Here is a 9,896-nt window from a genome sequence, read left to right on the forward strand (position 1 = left end):
CTTTTCTTTCAGACGATTACCTCTCTGAGGTGGAGGAGAAGCTGAGGATGTTGGTCCAGCAGCCGCAACAATGCCTGAGGGACTTCGCCTATGATTACCGGGCTCTCTGTCTGAAATGGAAGCCAGAGATCTCTAAGGAAGAGCTGGTCAACTGCATCCTCAACAACATCAACCCGAGGGTTGCAGGATGCCTACGGGGGACAGTGAACACCGTGGAGCGGCTGGTGAAGGTTGGGTCAATGGTGGAAAGGGATTGCATGGGAGCGAAGGACTACTGGCAACAAGTTGGTACCCAAGGTGGCAAAGAGAAAACTAAGAAGTTTGCAGAGCGTACAAACAGCAAAAACATGGCTGGACTGACCCTGGCACAACCCCATCCAGTCACATCTCTCCTCGTCGTTCCTGTAAGGGTGAATGGACAGGAGGTGAAGGCGGTCTTAGACACGGGAAGCACTTACACCTTGATGCAGGAGAGCCTGTGGAAACAGCTGAAGACTGAAAGTCCACCAGTCATTACCTCTGCCCCTCAGAGATTCATAATGGCAGATGGAACGATTCAATCCAGAGACCTGCAAAAGTTACTGTATCACTGGCATGATCAAGTGTGCACGGTGGATACATATATCCTGAAAGACAATCACCTCGCCTTTCCCCTTATTGCTGGGTTGGACTTCCTGAACGCCACTGGAGCTGTGTTGGAAGTGGGACAAGGCAGGTATAGCTTAAGATCTGGAAAAGACTACACAGAATACCCTTTCCTGCCATCACCGGTTCCAGCAAGTCTGTCTACATCCTCGGGTCAAGTTCATTCCCTGACAGCTGCTAAGCTGAATTTATACTACGCCTTACCAACAACTGGCAGACTTCCTGAACTCATGTCCTTCACCCCAGAGATTACACAATGGGACTCTGACAATCAGGAAGAGTTGAGGCAGTTCAAGCCATCTCCACCTGGCCACGCATCACTTCAAACATCCTGGGTAAAACATCAGTAGTACAACACAAGATCACTTTGACTGACGATATACCTTTCAAATCCCTGGCATACAGAGTTTCACCCCTCAAAAAACAGATAATCGAGGAACAAGTTGACCAGATGATCCAAGACAACATCACTCAGCCCTCCTTCTCGCCTTGGTCTTCACCCGTGGTCCTGGTCCCCAAACCTGATGGATCGTACAGGTTCTGTGTGGATTACAGAAAGCTAAACAGCAAGACCATACCCAATGCTTACCCAATGCCTTTGATTCATGACATCCTAGAATCCCTGGAAGGCACCTCCTGGTTCAGTGAATTGGATCTGCAATCCGGATACTGGCAGGTGGAGATGGAGGAGGCGAGTAAAGAGAAGACCGCTTTTATTACCACCAAAGGGCTATTTCAATTCATATAATTATGCCATATATATGCCATATGGTCTCAGAAACTCTGCAACCACCTTCCAGCGTTTGATGGAGAGAATTCTGGTGGATTTGATAATCTATTCAAAGACATTAGATCAACACATTCAACACCTTAATACTGTTGTCCATAAACTCACCCAAGCCAACCTGACACTGAACATGAAGAAATGCCACTTCTTCAAGCAACAGCTCAAGTTCCTCGGCCATATAGTCTCTAAGAGGTGTGTGGAGATCGACCGCGAGAAGACCAAGGCCGTTGCCGAGTTCCCTCCTCCGCAAGACCTCAAAGCTCTGCAACGATTCCTGGGCTTGGCAGGGTGGTACCATAAATTCATTCCCCACTTCGCTGATATCACTGCTCCATTGAACCACCTCAAAAAGAAAGGAGTTAAGTGGGAGTGGACTCCAGAATGTCAAGATAGTATGAATGCACTTAAACAAGCATTACAAAAGTCACCTGTACTCATCCAACCAGACCTCAACAAAACCTTCCAAGTGCACACGGACGCAAGTGATGTAGGACTGGGTGCTATCCTCACTCAACATTCTGCGGAAGGAGAAAAGGTGGTGGCATATGCCTCACAGACTTTAACAGGGGCCGAAAGAAATTATAGTACATCTGAAAAGGAATGTCTAGCTGTGGTTTGAGCTGTTGAAAAGTGAAGGCATTACCTGGAGGGGAGACCGTTTTATGTCTTTACGGATCATACTGCACTTGCCTGGGCCTTCAACTGTGCCAAAACCTCCTCACGCCTCACACGCTGGACTCTCCGACTGCAACAATTCAACTTTCAAGTCCATCACAGGAAAGGCTGCCTCAACATGGGTCCAAATGCCTTGTCCAGGGTATGCGAGCCACCTTCTAGTCATGCTGTCTCATGTCTCTCTATAACTTCTCATCACTCGTCTACCTTACCACATTCATTGGAGGAAATTGCTAAAGCTCAAGGTTTGGATAATTCAATCACTCACCTGCAGTCTGGCATCCAACCTCGCTCTTGGCAGTACATCAAAAGCTGTGAGGTATGTCAGAAATACAAACCCAGCAATACAAAACCATCCGGACTTTTACAAAGTTCACAGATCACTGAGCCTGGACACACTCTAGGGATCGATCTAATGGGTCCATTTCCCTCCAGTAAGAAACAGAATACTTACCTTCTTGTCATTGTGGACTATTACACGAAGTGGGTGGAGATGTTTCCACTTCGGGATGCCAAGACCCAGAAAATAATGAAAATCCTCCGGGAGGAGATTTTTACTCATTGGGGAGTCCCTAAGTTCCTGGTGTCTGACAGGGGTCCCCAGTTCTCCTTCAGCATTCTGGGAGATCTGTGCAAGACATGGGGTTGTGTTCAGAGACTAACAACAAGCTATCACCCACAAACAAACTTAACAGAAAGAATCAACCAGACTGTAAAAACAATGATTGCTGCATATGTTGGACAACAACATCAAACCTGGGACCACTGGCTACCAGAATTCCGTTATGCCATCAACACCACCCAGCAGGAAAGCACGGGGAAGACCCCTGCGGAGCTCATGCTGGGTAGGCAAGTGCTGGGACCACTGGAATGCCTAATCCACCGACCACCTTCACCTGATCAGGCTGCGTATTCCCTGGTGGAATGACAGAACATCATGGCGGAGGAGGTGAAAAACAGGATGAGGATGAGCCAAGCCAAACAAGCTAGGTATTATAATTACTAGTGCTGTGTTCAAAATATCGATACGACGATGTATCATCACAGAGATTTGATGATACGAGTAAAATATTGTGGCACGTGTGCAGCAGTGGACCACTCTTAATTTGTTTAAAATTTTATGTTTAAAATTGAGTAGAAAAGTGCAAGGTTTCTAAAAAAGAATGAATACTAGAGTCGCTTTGAACTCGTGCACCTTCGGAAGCGGAGCTGCGCGGAAAGTTACAAAAAATGTCGTGCACACCGCCAGGCGAAACGATGTTGCGCGCACACTCAAAGCGAACTTCCGCCAACACTGCCATGACGTCATATTTGCCGCGTGCAACTAAGCGAACTTGCGGACGCGTCGAGTATAAATCAGCCTTGAGCGTGTGTGCGTTAGATACAGTGAAGACAGCGCGTTAGTTTAGAACTCATTTTTATTTTTTTATTGTAGAGAGTGTTAATTTGTGCAACGATAACCTACCAGCAATGTAAATTTATTTTTTAAAAATATTAGAATGAGTACATTGCAATATAAATTTATTAGAACAAGTACATTATTATTTTTGGGATTAAAAACAAGATGCAAACAATCAGAATATTCTACCTGGTGGGGAGTGCACAATGTAAACATGAAACATATGCCATTACCTATATTGTACTGTGGTACAGTTATGGAGGCCCTTCATAATGCAGAGGTCAGCTGCCTGCTCTGCCAATACTTAGAAATGGCACTATAGTAAGCAGTGTTTAATAAAAAGCTGTTTTTCTAAATTCTGCTTTGGTGAAATTCAGTGCAGTCATGTATCGTGATATGTATCGTATCGTGGCCTATGTATCGTGATTCTAAATTCTGCTTTGGTGAAATTCAGTGCAGTCATGTATCGTGATATGTATCGTATCGTGGCCTCTGTATCGTGATACGTACCGTGACTTTGCTGGTGATACACAGCCCTAATAATTACCGTAGAAAAAATGCGCAGTTTCAACCGAGCTACCTAGTTTGGTTAAAAACCCATCCTCTTTCCAGTGCCTCTAACAAATTCTCCGCCAAGCTAGGGCACTTGGGGGAGGGTCCAGCTGAAGTAAAAAGTAAAACAGGGCCAGTAAATGACACTGTGTGCTGGGGCAACCCACTTAAAACAGATGTGATAAATGTGGTTCATTTGAAGTGTTATTATGGACGCTCACCTCCGACGCCGTTGGCTGGGGGGAATCTGTGTTCCTTTGTTTGTATTGCCCCGTCTAGTGTTGTTGTTCCTGTTTTCTCCTTACGAGAGTTCGCTCGTGACGCGCCAGGGAATCCCATGACGTCACATGGATCAGCTGATTTTACACTTCCAATAAAAGAAGCCGGTTACCGGCATACAAGCAGCTACGCTCAACTTGCTCCCCTTTGGATATAGACAACGATCGATCGTCTCTTCAGTCTGCTGTTATTTGCTGTGACTCTTGTGGAATTATCATTGTGGAATAGTCGAAGTTGGTGGGACTATTTAAGCTGGATTTCGTCACAGGACAGCGCTGTTCTTCAATGTGCTCCCGGACTCTATATAATTCACCGGTGAAGCCGTACTGAACACACACACAGACACACACATACCATTGGACTTTCAAGGACAGTACGCACCCACACTCGTACATATATATACATATATATACATACATACATATATATATATACACATACATATACATATATACATACACATACATATATATATATATACACATACATATATACACATGCATACATATATACACATATATACACATATATACACATACAGTGGGTACGGAAAGTATTCAGACCCCCTTAAATTTTTCACTCTTTGTTATATTGCAGCCATTTGCTAAAATCATTTAAGTTAATTTTTTTTCCTCATTAATGTACACACAGCACCCCATATTGACAGAAAAACACAGAATCGTTGACATTTTTGCAGATTTATTAAAAAAGAAAAACTGAAATATCACATGGTCCTAAGTATTCAGACCCTTTGCTCAGTATTTAGTAGAAGCACCCTTTTGATCTAATACAGCCAACTAAATGTAAATGTAAATGTAAATATATACACATATATATATATAAATAAAAAAAAATTTTTGGTCTCTTTTTCGATTTAATACACTTTGGGTTGGTATTCAATCTTGTTTCCTGTGGCATTTATTATGTCATCACTTATCCAAACAAGCTGGTTAAAGAGGTAACAGGACAATTTCATTTGTGTAGCCTGCCTTTTATTAGGCAGAGCGTTACATCGTTATTTATACAACGTAACGTTAATATTGCGACTTATAGGCAATCTGCAAAAAGGGCCCGAATGCATGAACGTGTCTGTGTGGTTCTGAATGAACTCCATTTGTGGATGTGTTCTTCATGCAGCAACATGCAGAAACACGGCAACTAAACTCTAAAAATTCACAGCGTTTTATTGTAATAGTATTCTCATTATAATGTCATGTATACGACAGTCCCAGTCATAGTTATTAATAGTCTGCATTGTTGTTTGTCCTGCTCGTGCTGCGCGCTGAAGAGATAATCACCTTAGTACTACAAAGCGCTTTACTGCAGTGCAACTCAACCAAATGCATCTTACACAAGATAAATAATATATACACAATATATATAAACCGGCTAAAATGTTTTGAAATCACTTTTACCCTACCTGATCGAAAAAATCCAATCTTTCACTGTGTCAAGATGCTCCTCCGTCGGTCACGGATTAGGGAAAGTGAAACTTAAATCTATAGGGGTGGTTGGATTTATTCATGCACGTTAAAATATTTATTTAAAGCTTCTTTCTTTTCAGATTCTTATTTACAGCATTATCTTAATAGGCTGTAGGCTATATTAACTTTGGGAGAAAACCGGTCGTTTACCCTGTAAGTTGTTTAGCTGCTCTTGGTATCCCTTGAGAAGCTCACTTTGGTAAGCGAATGCGGCCTGGAGCTGAGAAACTTCGGCTGGATTCAGTGAAGGTGAAGTATTCTGTGACAAAACAGCCTTGGAGGCGATTTAAGAAATCATGTGCAGGAAGCAAATAAGTCCAAACAGAGAGGTAAAGAGGAATAGTCGTTGAGGCAAGCAAAAGTCCAGTAACGTAAGAAACAACCATGCAAACAAAACAGAACAATAATCCAAAATACCATATCCAAAAGACAGGCACAATGATCATGAAACGAGGATCAACTCCACAGGCAATAAAAACGCTTAGTGAGAAAATTAGCAATAATTCTCAGTGAATACAGGTAAGGCAAGGCTTATGGTACATAAAAGTCCAAACAAACAGGGAACATATAACGTGTAAGCATGTATGCTTGTTCTGACATACTAAAATGTTCACTATAAATGAAAATTTTTAACAAAAACGTAACTTTACAGACGTGTATCTGTTTCATTGTATTTTCCAATGTCCAACTATCCAAATACTATAAATGTACACATTTTTCTTTGATTTTGTGTACTTATTGCATTTTTATATTAGATATTGTTATTTTAGTTATTGTACATAACCAATAGTGTAGATAGACAGAGCAGCTTCATACAGTAACTAATAAAAATATAAACTAATAAAAGTCCTAAATTTACAGATAACCCTAAAATGTAGTTGTCGTCAATGTTTCTCTGTTTAATAGACAATTATTAACAGTAATTAATTGTGATGGTAAAATGTGTAATTTTGTGAAACTTTAATTTACTGTATTTGACAATCTGTCTGTAAACTTTGCTGCTAGACAGAACTAGCACTGGAGCTATGAACCATTCCTATGCTATTAGAGACAGAGATAGAGAGAGAGAGAGAGAGCGATCTCAGCTGTATTGGGCAGCATGGAAATTGTTTGTCATTTTTATCAAAATGTTTGTCATTTGTTTGCTTGGTCTGTGTGTTTGGATCTGTAATGTGTTCGACAAACAGGGCTGCGTTTCTCGATAACGATTGATCTTAGAGCTTAAGAGCATTTTCCACGAGTCATTTTACGATCGTTCGTTATTGTTTCACGTGCGTTTCCCAAAAATGCACTTAACGCAGTCGCACGTAGCCGTGCTTTAAGTGCTACTTAGGAGTCGCTATCCGTTTGTCAAGTGCTGAAATGTTACCTAAAAGAATGACTCGTAATTGTAGTACATGCTCGTTTATTGAATGTTAACCTAATGCTGCGTTCCAGACAACTCGGATATAATAACAATTATATTATATTATATTATATTTATACATATAATGTTATACTTCACATAATAGTAATATACAATAGACTTTATACAAAAATATTTTATAGTATATAATATCTATATAGATACGTTATTTCAGTCATTCAATTTAGATGTTTATTTCTATTTTTCTGCCCTTTTTAATTATTTAATTTATAAATTAATAATACAAAAATTCACATTGCACTTGAATAAAGTTAAAGGTGTAATCTGCCGATTGTCCTGCAGGTGACCGCATAAATCTGTCTTCTTGCGATGCACTTAGGGCGTTACGATTACTCCAGAGCACTCGTAGATCTACGATGATTTTCACGTGCTACTTAAGTTACGATGCTTTTGGAAAACAGACCGTAATATTAAGATCAGTCGTACGATCGTTTTTACGAACTTCTTAGGCTTACGAAGCTTTTGGGAAATGCAGCCCAGGACAATTACTTTAGTAGTCTGCCAACCAATCAGAATCAAGCATTCAGCATTCCTCTGGTATAAAACGTAATTTATTACCAGTCTCTTCATGCTAGGCATCATGTCAAACTGCCTGCCAATTATGCTCCTTATCGTGTTGTTCTGAAAGCAAGTTCCAGGTTGGATGACATTGAAGTGAGCCTTCACTTTCTTTTATGTCCCCTGGCAAAAAAAAAATAAATAAATAAAAAAAAAACTGTAGAAATTCAGCATTTAGACAATGAAGTCATGCTGCCAGTAATGGTTAAACTGATAATCATTATTACTGTGTTCAAAATTATATTCACAATTATTGATCGCGATTGTTATTTGAGATTATTTTTTACATTTCATTATATTTATTGTACTGTACCCACATAAGCATAAATCAAGAGAATATTTTCAACTCATTTGCATTTTTTTTTTACCTCATCTAGTTTCCTGATTTATTATATTTATCAAATAAATTAACACACTCTTCCATTATGAAAACATATAAAACAAGAAGCTTCTTCAAATGCTAAACCAGTAAAACATCCAACAATTCCAAATTAAGCTTATTAATGTTTTTCAATTAAAAAAAACAACATCACAAAAAGATGTAGTATTGTGGCATGGGGGTTGCATAGATCAATTTATCCAGCAACCATAATCATGAACAATATAGTAGGTTTGCCTGCAGGTTTAGTAGCAGCAAACAGCGAAAGCAAGTCTCGTGAAGGCTGTATTACACATTCATTCATTAACTCTAATTTTAGATTGTTTTTAGATTGTGTTTTTAGATCATTATCTGCACTTTTTTTCTCACTGGAAAGAGTGAAATATTAAATGAATAATAATTATGCTTAATCGAGAGAGGCAGAAATTCTGTTCGTGATTCAAAACTCTTTTTATCTATCTTTGAGTCCCCTATAAAGTTCAGGTACAAGTCAATTCACTGACATTTTTTCTAACTTAAGTTTTCTTAATTAAGAACATGGGTTGCAGCATTATATAGAACAATTTAACTTTAAAATGTACTTTACAGTTTTTTTTTAACCCTCTGGGGGCTGAGGGTGTTTTGGGGCCTGGAGAAGTTTTGACTGCTTACACACAAACTCCTAACATGTGCAAACACTCATTGCTTTACTTACAGTTTTTCTGAATTGCTAAAACACATTTCTTGAAACCAACACTCATTTTCTCAACCTTAAACACAAATCCAAATACTCAAACTAAATTCATGAAACCTCTGACTCTTCCATCAAAATCAAACAATCACTGCAAAACCATTTCTCTTGCACTCAAACGGTGCTCTCAGATCACACACACACACACGAGTCAATAAAATAAACACTACAGAGCATTGATTAGACACTACAGAGAAAAATGGAGAACACAGCATCTAGAACATTACAGAAAAAAAGTATATTGTATTGAGTAAACAATTTAGCAATTCTGTAAAAAAGTATAGTGATTGCAACTGAGTACGGTGAATATATTGTATAGGCCAACTGTATGTACTGCAAGAGTAGTAGTGTGCTGAATATTGAATAGTACTGAATGTTTGTTTATATTCAGCACTTGGATACTGCAAAAATACTGCAGTCCAACTGCAAAGGCCAAAAAGGTCAAATAAAACTCTAAATGAATAGCATTTTACAGGACACTCTTATACTGTAAGTTGTGCAACTGTAAAATCAGGGTTCAATGAGAGATTCATTCTGTCTCAACATCATGTCTTTGTGCTTGAGTCCACATCACAAGTAATGCAGTCTTTCTTGCTAAACAAAGAGAAAAAAACCCTCTGGTCTGACAGATTCAGCCTTGATAACACTCTCTAAACCTTCCTCTTTCTCTCCTCATCCTCCACTTCTTACATGTACTCTTCCTCCTCTCCTTCTCAGATTGTGTCCATCTATTGTTCGTATCATCATTCAGTCACCTGTGCCACTTGTGCACTCTGCACCGACTCATATTTTGTACCGTTGGTTTGATCACCTCATTAGAAACAAGTGTGAACAATTTTGAATAGTTGTGTGTAAAACGATGACAACTGTGCTTTAGTTGTGTTTAACTTTTGTTGCTTGTGTTTAGCATTTTGCAGCACAAATGCATCACAGTGTGATAAGTGTTTGAGTGAATGAGAATGTGTTTAGAGTTTTGCAAAAA

The 9,896-nt window shown here is 39.6% G+C and overlaps 1 protein-coding gene across 1 annotated transcript in view; it reads right to left on the reverse strand.

Moving 5' to 3' along the window:
- LOC107704215 (prickle-like protein 2) overlaps window positions 1-9,896 on the reverse strand; it is a 130,574-nt gene that overhangs the window by 89,230 nt on the left and 31,448 nt on the right. Inside the window, exon 2 of the mRNA XM_016507101.1 lies at window positions 7,806-7,928. The gene's annotated coding sequence lies outside the window, so the exon portion shown is untranslated. The remainder of the gene's footprint in view (window positions 1-7,805; window positions 7,929-9,896) is intronic.

Source organism: Sinocyclocheilus anshuiensis, unplaced genomic scaffold (genome assembly GCF_001515605.1).
Source record: "Sinocyclocheilus anshuiensis isolate Anshui unplaced genomic scaffold, SAMN03320099.WGS_v1.1 scaffold1686, whole genome shotgun sequence".
In the NCBI taxonomy this organism is placed as follows: domain Eukaryota; kingdom Metazoa; phylum Chordata; class Actinopteri; order Cypriniformes; family Cyprinidae; genus Sinocyclocheilus; species Sinocyclocheilus anshuiensis.